Raw genomic sequence first — 17,982 nt, 5'->3', positions numbered from 1 at the left:
TATAGTTGTTATTTATATACATACACCAGAATTATATTTATCATAAAAACATGGAAAACAAAAACTGTTTTGACATCTCGCACAATTTATAAAGGAAGATTGCTTACAGGAACAACTTCTTTGTAAAAGAGTCGTTGGAACATACTTCATTTACATTCAGGAAAATTTCTCTTTTGTCAGAAAGTTTAGAAGTATACCAGGCATCGAATCATTTTATCAAAAATTGGTGATGACAGTTGATGATGGACAATTGATTGTATTTTATGCAGTCTTCACGGGTATTCATTTCTCTATTATTTTCAACGAGATACGCGCAATTTTGTATACGTTTTATTAAATTCTTTACCTGTCTATAAAAATGGAAGCGAGAAATTGAACTTGATATGATTCTGATGCAATCAAACGATTTTCAGTAAGCAAGCTCTCGTAATAAACGACAGCATCTTTTAATCTCTGCTTCAACATTTCACTGTGCAATGAATTTTTATCCATTTTGTTAACAGATTTTATTCGTTTCAGGGTTACTTCAATAACCGACCATTTCGATTCACAATATTTAAAAAAATCAAATCCTTTTTCACGGTATAGAATTTTCCAGTCTAATATACAGCACAGACGATAAATAAATTTAATGATGAAAACAAACATGAACATTGCAGACGATAATTAGATGGAAAATAAAGAGTTGAATATTCAATGTAAAATACAGCAGACGACAAATTTACAAATAACAGAATCAAGGAGCAAAACCATTGCTCGATAAGTGTGGTTAGGGTTTTTAAAATTTGACTACCTGCTTATATGCAATAAAACAACATTCTTCTTACTCATCCACAAAGAAACTGATTATGCATTTATTGCAAAAATCATTTACTTCGTCAAAGTTTATAATATCTAAAAATGTGTAATCACTTGTTTGTGAGAATAGTAAATAGAAATTTAATGTACTATCACACATTAAAAATACATCATATTTTTTAAATTAAGTATTACCTTCAATTCAAACTGCAAAAAGCGGTAATAGTCACTTCATAAAATGAACAAAAAAGAAACTTGCAGTGGATTTGAACTCGGATCGGCCGCATGGAACCCCAGAGCGCTGCCCACATGACCACTGGGCGCTTGTTTACGAACAATCTCTACTAGTTTATAAGTTGCGCGTAAATCTTTAAAGGCTGTTTTCTCGGAATTTTATGGATAGTGCGCTTTATTATTTTACCCTGAGAGTACCCTTAAAGGATACTACCAATCTACCAAATCTCATCTCGATCTGAATTTCCGAGACCGTAACCTCTCCTTGTAAGATTAAAAAGAATTGACAAAGTTTATTAAATAAAAGTTATTAATATTCCATTATACTACATTTAGAGGAGAGGGAAACTGGTACACACTTGCTACTACAGTGCACCCTGTGTAAAAGTTTTTTTTAAAATAATTTTTTAGTTTTAGAATATGTGTTTTCAGCCCAACATTTTCAAAAATGTCAACCGAATTTTTTTTTAGATTACAAACAACTCTGCATCTCATCTGCATATTTAATATTAAAAACTTGGCTTTCGGGTTTTCATTTAAATGTCCCATGAGCCTATAGGCAGCTTGGACAAAGGGACAAGGGGGATAACTGCCCACTCACTTTTGAAAGTTTAAAGGCATTGCCACCTCCCCCCCCCCTTCAATTTTATAAGTTAAATATTAATGATTCATCAAAAAATGATAAAACTGATTGCTTCCCGTGTTTAAAGAATAGCAGAACTGACTAAATAAGAGTAAGTTTTATAACTTTCTGAAGTTATTCATAAAAAGTAAAAACAAGCTTAAAATAGGAAGAAAGGATATCCATTCCGATTTTTGAGGTTGCGTCCCTAACATTTAGAAGTCACTTGATCAATAATATGTTAAACTTCAATTCATAAAAAGAGTCAACTGTAGGGACACTGCAAACCTAACCTGCAAACTCCCTTGACACCCGACTTTATGGTCCACCAGCCACCTGTACATGAGCCTGCACTGAGTGACGTGCATCAACTCTCCCAGAGTCAATCTAGGGAGAAGTAAGCTGGGGGGGGGGGGGGGCTTTTGGCAGTAACTTCTGTTGGCCACAAATTCCCCCCATATCTTCTTCATTCATTGAAACTAGTTATAAAACTTGAAGGAAGATGCGAAAGAGTGGCAGTGTCAAGCTTTTGCTATGGTTCAGAAAAATCTTAGATTCGGCACTGGTCGTGCTATCCCCTGAAATGATGGAAAATTTTCAGTTTTTGACCATAGAAAGTAACTAATAATAACCATATCCCCTCAGACTTTTTGAGCAATCACAAATTGCTTATTGTTTTCATTTGGCTGTTAAATGATGTCTTTTGGAGATCTTAGTGGCCGTGTGGTTTTGCCAACTGTGTAAGCAGAGAGGCGCAGGTTCGATTCCTGCCTGTAGCCCTGGGTGTTCTTCCTAACCTTCTTATGTATTTGTAAAATCTTTGATGTGCATTGTTCTTGGAATAAAAAATTGAAAAACGTTGTGGATTAATGGATGTATAAGCGTCCTTAGTGGAATAGCAGAGACCTCAATTCTGTGTGTAAATAAATAAAGAAAGAAAGATGTCTTTTGATTCCCCCTCCCTCTGCAGCAACATCATCAACCGGTCCCTCCAGATGCTGCTTCTCTAGCGAGCAAAGTCTCCAGGTTGCGTCTATATCCTAAATACAGGTGTACATACAGACACACACACACACGCCTGCACACAGGAGCGTACATATACACATACACAAATGCCTACAGCCACCACGAATGCTTACAGACACATGCTTGTACATATAAATGTGTGCCTCACATGCTCAATTGTGAAAAACATAATTTGAATTCAAGATGCCAAAAATTCAAATATTTTTTTTATTATTAATTTTTTTTTCTAGCTAGGCACTTGCCTCCCGTTAGACACAAAAAAAACTGGGTATTTGGGCTATCGTTCGACATAAATTCAGCTGTAAGATTTTCTATTGAGAAAAACCATAGCATTTTTAACAAACATAACATTTATCAACATTGATTGAATGGGACTTGGACTTTTATAACAAAATTCAACTGAAAGATGGAATATAATTCTTATCTTGAACTTCCTTCAATTCAGTTTTAAGTTTGTTTTATCAATATCAGTTAGTTTTACTATAAAAGCGATTAAGTATTGACAACGTATTTCGTACTTTCACTTCAATTCTAACGCACCCTACTTTCAATAACTGCAGAGGAAAAGACTGAAACATTCATCGCTTCAATTTTTTACAACTGTATAATTAGTAACCACATTCACCGATATCAATAAAATAGAGCGATTTGGCATACTTTTTGGCGAAGATACAGACCCACATACAGAACGTTATAGTATAAAACATTCACTTGGCGCTACCAGTTATTTTCTTAAAAACATTTAAAAATATAAAAATATATATTTACAGTGTAATGATTTTCCAACGATCTTTACTAAGCGTGAGTATAGAAAATTGTAGGATCTGGAAACGTTTGGTTCAGTAAACTGGAATATTACAAATCAAAATAAACATCACCTGCAAATGGAGCTTTGTTGTGCATTGTACAGATATTGAAAGATTACTTACTTGTGAAATTTTATCCCTTGACCAGATTTTGAAAAACAATTCACGGCAGCGCAATATGCAGGCATAGTAATGAAAATTTTAATTTAACAACAAAACATTTTTAACTAATTAACTTTTTGCTATTTTGTTACGCTCAAAACACTCTGGTCACGTGAGAGGTGAGACGAGACCAAATGCGGTCACGTGAGACCAAAGCAAGTGACTTTCTAGTCACGTGACGGAATATTATAACGTTTCTTCTTCATTTCTGACTATTTATTTATTTTCTGTGATGAACGATGGAACAGACAGTGTTAAAAGTTTATAACTGAATAAAATTAACCATCTGAATGAATTTAATTTCATAGACTAATAATAAGAGTAGACCGAGCTATGGCAACCCTTTTGCTGCTCATAAACCAAACCATGTGACTGGTGGATATCCTAGCAACAGCGGGCGTTGAGCGTAGCAGACGATCAACGCTCGCGAGAAATAAAATAATTAGAATTGATGGAACACGGAAGAATGATCTTTTATGGAGTCCGATTTGTAAATTTGTTATTCTAAGATGTAAATATTTTGTTAATATAGTGAGTTTTTCGTTTAGATAGTACTGTGCACTTTCTTTAGTCAATTTCAATAACTCTTTTAGCAATTAAAGATGCAAGCGCCGAAAAAGAATCGGCAAACGGTAAGATTTTTACCTACAATTTCAATTTAAGATACCGATCAGTACATTTTTGCGTTAACGCAAAATGTTTACGCCATTCCGTTCACGCCAACGCTGACTTAGCACTTCCAAATGAAATAAAAGTTACTGAAAACTGTGATCAAAAACTAATTACTAATTTCAAAATAATGCAAAACTAAAAGAAAAACAGTTCAATCTCTGCACCTGGGGGGGGGAGGACTTATAATGAAAACACATTACGTATTAAAATTTCATGTCGAGTTCCAAACTAGAGATAATGTTGCTATCTAGCAACCATGCTGCCAAAGTTTTCGCCAAGCCTTCCACCAGTCACATGATGTATCCATGAACCAATTTTTTCATCAGCAAGTCTGAGAAAGCTCGGTCTACTCTTATTATTAGTCTATGTTTAATTTTGAAGAAAACATAGAATTTAGAATCAGGACAAAAAGTTTTCACACGTTTTTCAGCTCCGTGTTTTGTGGTGCAGGGGAATTTTACAGAAAATATTCCTCGTTTTTATTAAAATAAATTGATTGATATACAGGAAAAATTTGTTTTCAATTTTTTTTAAATCCAGCAATTGTCAAATTTTCCAAACATTGGTCGTGTTCGAATAAAGTTACATGTTAACCCAAAAAGCGTCCCTAAAAAACAAGTTTTTTTTTTTTTTTTTTTTTTTTTAAACAATAACGAGTTGCTTATTATTGTTCTCACTTATTGACCGTTTTAGGCGTCCATCCATCCATCCATTGATTTCATTTTTTCCTCCCTCGGCCACTATCGACCGGCTCCCTGATGTTATTGCTCCTCCAGCGAGCTGCTGGCCGATTGCGCCATTAAAATTTTTTAAGGGGAGGATCTATGAGGGGTATTTTAAACTTTTTTTGGGGACTCTTGCTTTTTTTGCGCAGGGAGGGAGCGTCTTCTCAATATTTATGGGGTGCGTCAGTGGCGTAGCTACCGTGCTTGCCGCCCGGGGCGGTTCCTCAATTTGCCGCCCTTTCGTTGTGAAATAGCTAATACACAAAAGTGTCAAACGTGTTTAAATTAAAACTAGAAATTTAATTGAAGAAAAAATAAGACCTTATTATTCTCTAAATACTTTCCAAAGAAAAAAAAAAGGGGGGGGGGATAAGGGTCCACACTTGGAGAAAATTGCTTAAAAGTCAAAAACTGAAATTTTAGTAAAATTATTGGAAAGAGCGCGTTGAGTTTGCTCCCGATTTTTTTCAGAATTAGTCTCTTTTAGTGCTTCTTTGTTGACGTTAGGGGATCGATGGGCAACGAAAGGAAATTTTACGAAATTTTAAAATGCAGCTTAGGCTATGTAGAAGAAGTCAAAGAAATCGGGAATGGTCGGATACTCAATGCGAAAATTTCAAGCTCTGAAATGTGCAATTTTAGGCTATCTTCGGCAACGCAATTGCATAAGTATTCTTACGCAGTTGTAGACGTTAGGGGAGAAAGCAGCCCTGAGGTTTCTTACTGAAATGTTTTTTTTTATTGAAATCAATTTTAAGGGTATCGTTGGTGGTTTGGTTGAAAGAGGAAGGCTCGGGTTCTTTCTTTGGAAATTTTTCGGCACCGAAGTCTCAAAAACAGAATTCAGGCTGTCTTTGGTGACGTTGAGAAGTTCCCTTGGCTTAAAAAATGTTGCGAAGCCAAGCAGTTCTCTCCTGAAAACATAGGCGGATTTAGGACTAAGTTCCTGGGGGGGGGGGGCAGGATTTTTTTTTTTTTTTTTTTGGAGCAACATTTTTAATTGCCCCCCCCCCCCTCCTATGTTTTTGTCTGTTTTCTGTGATGCGTAAGGCCATTCTTTACTTCTTTATGTGTCATTTTCATTACTGTGTGTAATCATGCTGTCCTTTTTAAATTGACCTTAAAAGAGAGGGAGCTGGTATTAAGAGAGTAACACAGTGCTCCCTTTTAAGTGGGATATAGAATATCTCCAGTTTTAGGGGGCCCGGGGGTTACTCCCCCGGAGGAAATTATCTAAAATGGATATAAATTTTAGATACTTTCCTCCTGCATTTTGAAGTCTTATAAGGGTTAATTGGAAATAATAGGCAAATAATTTTTTTTTTTAAGTTTTACGCTTTAAAAGTGCTTTGTGATGCAAGTTAATACTTTAAAAGAAATGGTGCACAGATTTAGAGAATAGGTATCAAGAGAGTACATACTACAAATTTGAACAATTCTTAATTTATACACTTGATAAGAAATAAAATTGAAGCACACTTTGCTTAGGAGTTTCAAAGACTTGTCTAATTATTTTCAAGGTTTGGTTGGTTAGATTGGTTTTTTGGTTCAAGAGCCCTTAAAGGCTATACTACGCCAATTCTTTTCTGGGATTTTAGAACCTATCAATAATTTGCACTTGAGTAGTTGATTATGCACTTGTACAGTATTGTTCAAACTTTGTAAGAAACGGCTGTTTTAAGTTTAAAAGAAAAAATAAACTTTAATTTCCTATTCAAAAAAGAAAAAATCATGATTTTTTTTTGTTATTAAGATTTTGGAAGATAAGTTGTTACTTTATAAACTCCTCCCAAAACTGGGGGCATTGTCAACTCCCCCCCTATAAAGCCACCCATTCTCTTCTGAACTATTCAAAAACGAAAAAATAATAATAATTTTTTTTTTTAATTTTTGGAAGATGTGTTGTTACTATATAAAGTCCTTCCAAAACTGGGGGGGCATTGCCCCCCTTTGACCCCCTATAAATCCGCCCATGCCTGAAAAATGTCCGTAATTGACGTCCGATTTTGGGCTTTGTTTTATAATGTTAGGAGGAAGAGGGGACAGAGACCCAGTAAGCAAAATATCTTGCCTCAGTATTGCATAAAGCATAAAGGTTGACATGCAAGAAAAATCATCTTACATTAATGCTGCCTCAATGTTGTTATGTTATTCCATTTATGCTGTCAGCAGGCTTCCACAATATTGACTGACAAGGTGTATGCAGCATAATATCAGGAAAATATCAAGGTAGGCTGCTTTTGTAATATTGCATACGTATTGATAGGACACAGGATAATATCAGGATGTTGTCATGACAGCATGAAATCAAGGTCTAGGCAAGATGCTTTTGTAATATTGCATACGTATTGATATGACAGGAAAATGTCAGGATACATTGACATGACAGTATGAAATCAGCACGTTTGCAAGGTGTTTTATCTATTTATTTATTTGTATTATTTTCACTTTAAACTCGAGAATTAAATTTCATTCTTTAATTATTTCTGTTATTTTTCAAGATAGTTTTCTAGCCTAAGAATATTTTCTTAAAGCTGACATCTGATCGGAAATTCATATTAGGGTATTAATAGTACTCGCAATTCAATTTAAAAAATGAACGTTTCTTCGTTTTGCGTAATACTTGACTAATTTTTTTAATTCATGCTTCTAATTGTATTATAAAGACATAAAATGCCTAGTTAGGAATAACTGCGGAAGTTTTTATAACAGATTTAGGAGTAAAGAAAGCAAAATAATAAATAAGTAAATAAATACAATAAAGTACATTTCCAAATGGATGTCAACATTGAAAATATCCCATTGACAAAACAAAATTAATCTTACTCATGAGATTGAAGTGATAATACGAAATTCTGGGCTTCATGTCCTTTGTTTCAATGTCAAGGGACGAAAAAAGTTATTTTCGGCCATTTTTAACATTGATCGCACATCGTCTGCGATATGACTTGTTTAGTACTATATTAATAAACAAATGCAGTTATCAGTCATTCATAAGTTATTCCTAAAACAATACGATTCCACACTAATAACTAAGCAACCAACTTAACGAAGCCCAGGCTCGGACTGGCCCGCCTGCCAACCTGCCCGAGGGCAGGTGCGCCCTTCCTACTTTTTAAGATGAAATGCAATGCAAACGCCTTCGCTGAAAAAAAAAAGTAATAATTAATTTCAATTTTGACATTTTGAATTCAAATTATGTTTTTCGCAATAGCAAGTGTGTATATGTCGGCATGTTTTTTTTGTTTCGAAAATTTTCCTTCGAGCCCGCTTTCATTGACGTTATCGTCTAAACTTTTCCGTCTTTTGAGTTTCAATTTCGAAAAATTGCCGGGAAAAGTTCCTTTTATCCCATCCCCTCCCTTCCCGTAATGTTTTCAAAGATGACAAGAGCGTTTTTAAGACTCTTATTTAAAAAAAAAAGGAGAAACCTTCGAATCTTCAATCAAATAGACTGCCTATTCCGGAACTTCGATTTCGAAAACGTTCTGGAAGAAAGTTTCGAATCTCATTCTTTCCCTAACGTCATTAAAGATGGATGGCATAAGCGTTTTAGGATTAAAATTTAAAAAAATTCTGGAGATGGAGGCCACTAGACCTTTTCTCTTTATCTTCTAACATCATCGAAGTTATGAGTTTTTCTACACTTATTTTTAATGAATTTCATAGTGGAAAAGTTGAATTTCATATAGCTATGTAGCAGTGCATTTTATAACATAATGACCACGTGACATAAATGTCGCCTAGTGAAAAAAATATCACTCAGAAGATGCGAAATCAAACCACTGGGTGACACTTTAGAAATTCCGAATGCACTTATTCATTATTTTTTGTGAATTGCCGTTTTTAGCACTCGATTCGAAAAACTAGTGAAACGTGCCTTCCCCTAAAAGTTAACAAAGATGGCCTACAGTCCAGTTTTTACAATTTCAATGGGAAGTCCACAAAATCTCTCCTCTCCCAAATAAACAAAAATCATCTAAAATTGTGTTAAAAAAAATTCCGAGAAAAGGTCACCAAAATCTCTCTCTCTCTCTCTCTCTCCCCCTCCCAACACATCCCAAAAAATAGTCTACAACTGTATTTTTATGACTTGAATTCCAAAAATTTTCCAGGGGAGTGTTCCTCAACCCCCTCTCTCCAATGTCATCAAAGACTGTCAAAACTTTTGAATTTTTGGAGCTTCAATTTCGAAAAACATCACCGGAATTGAAAACTTTTTCGAAAATGTCTTTAATGAGGATTTTCAATTACGTTTTTAGAACTTCAATTCCGAAAAAATTTCGGGGGAGAGCCCTCGATCTCGAGCCCTTCTCCTAACGTGAATGCAGGACCTCAACTACAACCACTCAAATCAACCCACTAACATTATATTTTTGAATGTTCAATATTGAAAAGTTGAGGGTTAACTCCTGAGTCCATCCCTTCCCTTTACTCTACCAAAGATGGCTAACCATCGTATTTCAAACCCCCATGTCTTTCTTTCCTCATCTTTCAACATAATTCAAAGATTGTCTAAAACAATGTTTTTGGAACTCCTACATCGAAAAGTTTCTGTTGAAAAGTTCTGAACCCCATGTCTTCTGCTACGTCATCAAAGATGGCTTACAATTGCGTTTTTAGGATTTCAATTCCAAAATTTTTTCCGGGGGAAAGCCCCAGAACCCCCTGGTGTTTGGCAATACTAAAGATATCTAAAATTGCGTTTTTGAAGCTATCGTAAAACGACTGAGGAGAACTCATGTATCTCATCTTTTCCTTCAAAAACACAAAGATAGCAAATAATTGTGTTTTCGAAAATATACCCTTAAATTAAAAAAAAAAAAAAAATTCCGGAACGGGACCCCCAAACCTCCTTTCCACTTGTTAACCTCCAAATAGTCTAAAAATGCGTTCCGAACAAAAATTTTCGGGAGAAAGCCTGCAAACACTCCTTCCTTTGCGCGAAAATTAAACAAAACTCAATCAACAAACAAATACAAAACTATCTTCAAATTTTATTTACAAATGCAATTTTAGTATTTCATTATGTTCGATACGTAAACTGGTATAAAGAGATGCCATTTTGGTGCTGCAACCTTTCTTTTATGAGGAAAAAAGTACAATTGAGGACCTGAATAACAACTGAAAGAACTTCACGAGATTTCAAACGAATCAAAAGTTAAAGGGTTTAATTTTGATAATGGATCCAGAATATTAGTAGAAAGTTTTTTTCAATTTTTTATTCTTGTGTGTGTGTGATACTCGAAACATTTATGACTTTCATTCAAACTCTTTGAACAAAGCACATTATTCGGAAGAAAAAAAAAAACATGATTCAGTTTTTACAACTTTTTTAAAAATTTTATTTTCATTAGTCTCCCCTCCCCTCCTTAATGAATTACTCAACCGCCCCTCTCAACAGGATCGTCTGGATCCGCCACTGATCGCTCCCCTAAAATGATCGTCTATATACTTTCTGCGATCCCCCCCCCCCATTGGAATGCGCCTTCAGAAAATTTGGGGTATGCGCCTTTTTGAGGACCCAGTCCGACCCTGACGAAGCCCAAAGAAATGCAACGCCACGTGCAGCTCCTCTGAACCGACTGAATCGGAGGTCGAAGGAGAAAGATGTGCCAGCAAAGCGAGGGACCCTGGGTAGAAAGAACTGTGCGCATGCGCAAGTATCAACGAAGGTCCACCTGTTCTATTGTGTATGACGGCGTCAACATGTATGCAATGTTGTTATTGTAAGGTAATATCAATATTGATATTTTAAGATGAATGCAATGTTGCATACGTGTTGTTATTGTAATATTGCTTTTTAATCTTTATGCAAGCTTTATGCAGTATGAAACACATCAATATTGACGCCGTCAGTATAATATCAATATCTGTCAAGGTTGATGCAAGAAATTTTTCTAGTAGGGGAGAGGTTTCCCTCTGAAAATCATTCTTAAAACTGAATATTATTTTAGACTATCTGTCAGAAGGAAGGGTTAGCGAGCTCTCCTACTCACGCAAATTTCTAAGAAAAAAATTTTGGGGCTACCTTTGGGACGTAAGGAAAAGGGGTGAAGTGTTCGTCCCTCGGAAATTTTTCAAAATTGAAGTTTTAAAAACGCAGTTTTAATCTTTGGAGACGTTAGGTGAGAGGGGGAGGGCGACTAAGATATCTGTCTTGGAAAAATTCCAAAATTGAAGTCCTAAAAACATATAGGCTATATTTGATCACTTTAGGAGATCAAGGACAGTCAGGATTCAAATGCTGTTTTTAAAAATTGATATTGAAGTATCGAAGCTTTAGAAACGTAATTTTAAGCTAGATGTCGAGACTTTAGAAGAGAGGGTGGGAGTTTTCTCCTGGAAAGTTTTCAGAATTAAAGGCCTAAATATATACTTTTTGGCTGTGTTTGCTACGTTAGAGGAAACGGTAGGGTTTGGCACTCTGCCTAGAAATTTTTCAACATTGAGGTCTAAAAACGTATTTCTAAACTACCTTTGAAGATATCAAGAAAAGGGATAAGATATTGAAGCTCTCCCCTGGCCTATAAACATTTTCGCACTGTTCCATAACAGATTGGGAGTGGGAGATGTTCTCAACCGGAATTATTTGAAACTGAATCCTTAAAACGCATTTTAGACTATGTTTGGATAAGTTGAAAAATGAAATTCGCTTACCTTCCATAAGGAACAGATTAACATGTGATATCTAAAATTGTAGGATAGATTATCTACTCTCAAAAGCGAGGAAACGGAAATCCCTTAAACTTCGTTTGAAAAAGAGAACTCTTGTAAAGAGTAGGAAATCAAAGCAAATTCTGAAACATATAAAGTGTGATGAGCAATAAATTGTTTCGTGTAACATTTTACACCTCCTCCACTTTTCTTACTCTTGTCACTATTTTCCTGAAATAAAAAAAAGGAAATATTTGTTTCACAAGCAGGCTTTCAAGAAACTTTAAGCTTAAAATCCTGTATTAGCTTTTTCTTAAAACAAAAATTGGAAAAGTTCATTGTTTTTGTCTTCTGGAAGTTAACCTCTACAGTCTAAATAACAGATTTTTAAAAAAATACTATACACTTTTCATAATGAACTGAAAAAGAGAAAATAACTTTTCTGGGTCAGAATGGAATATTTAAGTATTTCTTTAGTTTTCAATTATTCCAATAAAATGACACCGCAAACGAAGAAAAGAGCGGCTCAAGTTAGGTATAGAATTTCTTATTATTATCGTGCTTTCAATCATAAATTTGAGTGTTGAAACACGCATAATTTTCTGGGAAAGTTTGGTTTGAAATGACTTGAGCCGCTCTTTTCTTCGTTTGTGGTGTCACTTTCTTGGAATAATTGAAAACTACAGGAATACTTAAACTGTCCATTATGCCCCAGAAAAGTTTTGCCCTTTTGAGTGCTTTAAGAAGATATTTTCTTGCCTGCAGTAATAGATTAAAACCATAATTTTTTTACTTGAAAAATACATTCAATTTTTCCACATCAAAAGGGCCAATTTGCCGTCCCTAGAAAAGTGCCGCCCGGGGCGGACCGCCCCCTCCCTTAGCTACGCCACTGGGGTGCATCCTTGCCCTTATGGGCAGCCATAATTTTTTCTTCTCCTGATAATGTTAGGATTTCAGGAACTCACACTCTATACCTTGAAAAGCTATTATAATTAAAGCTATTGATCCTCTCAACTCCTGTGAATGATGGTAGCAAATTTCCATTCCAATGTAACACTAATTCACAATGTCGAAGAGATTATCCATAATATATCAGGTCTCACCCCTCAAAAAGATCTCTTCTCCCTATTTTTAGCTGGAATTCTAGAAAAAAAAAATCTGTAACTGTTTCTATGCTTCATAGAGTTCAGACTAATTGATAAATTCAATGATCTGTTCTCCTGTAGTAAGAATTCGTGCGTTTTGCCAGAAAACAGAAATTTCTTGAATCTCTAACGCTGCACTTTTTTTTTTTTTTTTAAGATGCTTCAAACTTGCCTGTTCGACGGTAATTTCTCTCTAATAACTTGTTTGGAAGTATAACCGAGAAGATCAATACACAAATCACTTCTTAATTTGATGAAGAGCTACTGAAAAAAGTTCGTGCAGTTTTACAAGTCTAGGTTGATCGTCACAAAAGTCAGGCAAAAGTAACCAGCAGCACAAACCACTTTTCAGTGAAAATTATTAATAAACGACAATGTTGTCCTTGGTTAGAAACCAAGTGAAAGATGCACATTTTGTAAAATTAGAGTTTCCACACAAACCACTCTCAAATAAAAATTAATGATACGGGCAATGTTATACTTGGTTAGAAATAAGTAAATAAACGATGCGTATTTTATAAAATAGAGTTACAAATTAAGTTAACCTAATCATATGAGAATTATAGATTTATTTCGTAAAAAAATATGTATTACTTTTCATAATACAAAAGGTAAAAATCAAGTTTTTTCTCACATTCAATTAACAAAAAAGCAAATGCCATGTTATAGAAAACACTACATGCTAACCAAGTTCTTAAAACTTAAATTAAACTATATTTCTAATAAATTTTAAAACCACTCATAAATTTATGTGTTCTTATAAAAATAAATCAACTAAAAACTAACTGATAAACTTTCGTGAGATAGTTTGCATGGGCGGATTTGTGGGGGGTCTGAGGGGGCAATGCCCCCCCCCCAGTTTTGGGAGTACATTATGTAGTAACAACACATCTTCCAAAAATTAAAAAAAAATTATTATTATTATTTCTTTTTTGAATAGTTTAGAAGGGCATGGGTAGATTTATAGGGGGGGCATAGAGGGCATTGCTCCCCCAGGTTTAGGACGACTTTATGTAGTAACTACACATCTTCCAAAATCTTAAAACAAAAAAATCATGACTTTTTCTTTTTTGAATAGTGCAATGAAAATGAAGAGAAAAGCGAATGTCCTTTTCTGATGGGAGAAAAGAAAAAGGGGGAGGGGAACGAACATTAAATACGAATAGTACAACTGTCACTGGGATGCTAAAAGTGTGTCTAAATTCACTATTTTGGACTGAAAACCATTTGGGCAAGTATATGAATGAAAATATAAACTAAACAAGCCATACATTAAGCTGCAACACTTATAATCATTGACGATTATTTTAACAAATTAGAACCTAAAGCAAAAAGGAAAAAACTCCCTTCCCCCCATTAGCGCTAACAGACCGATCTACTCGTTATGATTTGTGTCCACATTTCAAGTATATTTATGCACAATAAATATTTATGTTCTTAGTAGATTAATTGGCAATTTGAGAAATTCTAAAAAACAAAAGACATAGTTTTTTTTCCTTCTCTCTCTCTTTTTCTTTTCTTTTTTTAAGAGAGAGAGAGAGAGAGAAAATAAATACTACCGCAAACTGAATAAATTTCAGTTATCTGAGTATTCTGATTAAATGAATTTTTTTACTTAGAGGGAGAGTACAATTTTACTTACTTTATAAATACTGTTTAAAAAGTAAGGTAAGTCATAATTATCTAAGTCTAAGTGAGTCAGACCTTGTCATTATTGAAAACTAAATAATTGGTCATCAAAAGTTTCGGAAAAATTTGCTGAAATTTTATAAAAGTCTATAAAAACCTAACAAAGCTTGGTAAAATCGTAAAAATCCTTTAAAAGTAAAAACTGACGAATTTTTGTAAAAATTACAAACAAATCAAGCAAAAATTTGCAGGTAAGAGTGAATTACAAATAGGGCTGAATTTGCCTATAAGGTAAACAAACTATTGCTTAGGGCCCCTGCTTTGAAGTTGGTCCCTAACTCCCAAAAAAAAAACATGATTCGTACTTTAAAAAATGGATTTTCATTTTTAAGTGCTTGAAAACCTTGAATATTTGTAAATGTGTGGCTACAAACCTTAAAGTTTAAAATCTCTAACGAATGGTAGAGGGGGAGGAATGCCAAAATATGTTAAATTCAGCTCCTTGCCACATCCTGTATTAAAAATGTAAAAATCATGGTTCTCACGTTTGTAACATATTATTTGAAATAAATTTTTGTGACTCACATGTTTCATATCTTGCTCTTTATTCAATCCCGAATGCAGTATTTTAGAAATTCTTTTGTATTGATTGTTTTTATCTTACTTCTTCTGCATATTGTCTATCTGTTTAGCATGGAAAAAAAGTACACACTACTTCTATTTGTTTTCGTTTTCTGCCCCACTTGAAACTGAAGAAAAGTTGTTGTCATGAGAAATCTATGGTTTCTTTTGAATTTAAAATAGCTATTTCTCATAAAGTTTGAACAGGACTGTAAAAATTTACAATCAAGTACTAAAATATCAGAGACTGGAAAGTACAAATGAAGTGCGTTAAATAATTTTATTTATTCTAGAGTCCTTGAAAATAATTATATAACTCTTTGAAAATCCTAAGCTAAGTGGGCTCCAATTACTTCTACTGCATATTGTTAATCTGTTTAGCCAGGAAAAAAAAATATACACTACCTCTATTCCTTTTCGTTGTCTGCACTACTTATAATTTAAAAAAGTTGTTGTAATGAGAAATCTATAGTTTATTTTTTCTTTCAAACTTAAAATGGCTGTTTCTTACAAAGTTTGAACAATACTGTATAACTGTGTAATCTAGTTATCAATTTCAATGTCTATGCAATCAACCTTTATAAGGCTTCAAAATGCAGAATTTTATATCCATTGTACAAAATTTCCTCCGGGGGAGAAACCCCTTGCCCCCTAAAATTGGAGCCCTGCGTCACTCTCTTAATACCAGCTCCCTCTCTTACGGTCAATTCAAAAAGGACAGCATGAAAACACGCATTAATGAAAAGACACACAAAAAAGTAAAGCATGGACTTATGCATGACAGGAAGCAGACAAAAACATGAGAGTGGGGTGCAATAAAAATGTTGCTAAAAAAGAAAAAAAATCCTGACCCCCCCCCCCCCCAGGAACTCAGTCCTAAATCCGCCTATGTGTTTTAGAAATGATTGCAGCAGCATGAAACATATTGTATTGGCGAAAAAGCTTCGTCGCCTAAAAAGAAGCCTGGGCAGGAATTGGAATGGTATACTAGGTCACAGGAGAAGGCAGTTTGAGTAAAATAACACTTTTAACAGGAAATAAGGTCATAAAAAATTCAAATCTGATAGTTTTTTTTTGGAAAATGGATGAAAATATCCTTTTTTCGGCAAAAATTCGATAATTTCATGCTATTTGAGGCACTCCTTAAACATTTCCGATTGAGCACACATCATTTTTTTGTTCATTGAAACAAAATTGGGGGGTGGGAGCTTACTTTTTACAAAATTGAAAAATAAGGGCCACCCTACATAGGAGACCGTCGACATAGGGTGCAGCAGAGGGAGGGAGGGCAAAAATAAAATCGAAAGACGGACTGACACCTGCCAAATTTATTTAAACAGCCGCCGAAGGCAGCAAACTTGAAGTAAAAAAAAATTTTGAAAAAAAAAATAGAACCGACTTCAAAATTGCTCTAAAAAGTGAAAAATAATTTTATTCTTTAAACACCATCGATAATGCTTTTAAACTTAATTTTTGAAGTTGGCGCAAAAACAAAACGCAAAATCCAGTGTAACCAGGCTTCGTTCATATTTTTTTCAGAAAAGCATCCAAAGTTACGAACGAAACATTTATATCTTATTCAAATATGCCGTCATCAATGCATAATGTATGTGATAGTGAAGAAACTGGGCCTGGTTAAATTTATAGTTGTACTTGAGTTATGGCTGTGAATGATTTTATCTATCGTTTTTGCGCCAACTTCAAAAATTAAGTTTAAAAGCATTATCGATGGTGTTTAAAGAATAAAATTATTTTTCACTTTTTAGAGCAATTTTGAAGTCGGTTCTATTTTTTTTTTCAAAATTTTTTTATTTCATTCTTTTTAGTGTAAATGTAGGTATTTCAGAAACAGTAAGCAGTTACCATCACGAAACTTCACCTTATTTTTTCATAAAAATGCTCCATACTAAAAAAAAACTATAAACACTCGTTAACCTTTAAGCGATTGGCATTAAAAACTTATCTTTGTTCCTCTCTGGAATTCATTTGTGTGTTAATTTAATAACAATCATTTAAATATTAAGTTTTCTCTAACTAATTTGCAATTCACAGCATACAAGTTGTTTGTGATGCAATCCTGTATAGTTGAGGCAACCTAACCTGGTAGTATCGTGAAGGCTAAGCAGATCCTGATTACAGCATCACCTCGCTTCCAGTTTAGGTTCACCCCCACTATGACCCTAAAGAAACTTGATGCTTGCTTCAGAGAAGCCTTTATTCAAAATTATCATTACAATTACTATTAATGTTACTGTTATATGGCGCCAAACTTTTATAACAATAGGTTTCATATTTAATCATTTAATAGGGAAATTGCATGAAATTTACTGTTTTTTGACCATAACTTTTTTTCTAAAAAACAACTATGGTCAAACAAAGTAGTGGGACCTAAGTTGAGCCATCCCCCATGCATTAAAAAAAGAATCATCAAAATCGGTTCACTAGGTGAGACACTGTGAGTGGACAAACAAAAAAAAAAAAACATACATACGGTATGAACTGATAACCGCCTCCTTTTTGAAGTCGGTTAAAAAGGTAAATGACAAGTTAGCCAAACAGCGACCGTAGGTGGCTGCTTGCACAGAAAGGCGAATGGCGTAAGAAAGTGAACTAGCTGGTCGCCGCAGGCGGCTAGTATTAATAAAATAAGTTGTTTGTGTGTGTGTGTGTGTGTGTGTGTGTATGTGTGGCGCGCTTCCCGGGAAAACGGAAAGGCCTAGAAAGATGAAATTTGCTATACAGATGCAATTTTAGCCGAAGATGTGTACTTCGGGCTTCGATTTTTGATATTTTAATTAGAAAAAAAGTTATTTAATGTTTTATGTGATTTTTTGCACTTTTTAGTACTTTTTACCTCCCAGACCCTGAACCAGACAAACATT

The sequence above is a fragment of the Uloborus diversus genome, chromosome 4 (assembly GCF_026930045.1).
Source record: "Uloborus diversus isolate 005 chromosome 4, Udiv.v.3.1, whole genome shotgun sequence".
Lineage (NCBI taxonomy): Eukaryota > Metazoa > Arthropoda > Arachnida > Araneae > Uloboridae > Uloborus > Uloborus diversus.
This window is presented reverse-complemented; position numbering follows the sequence as displayed.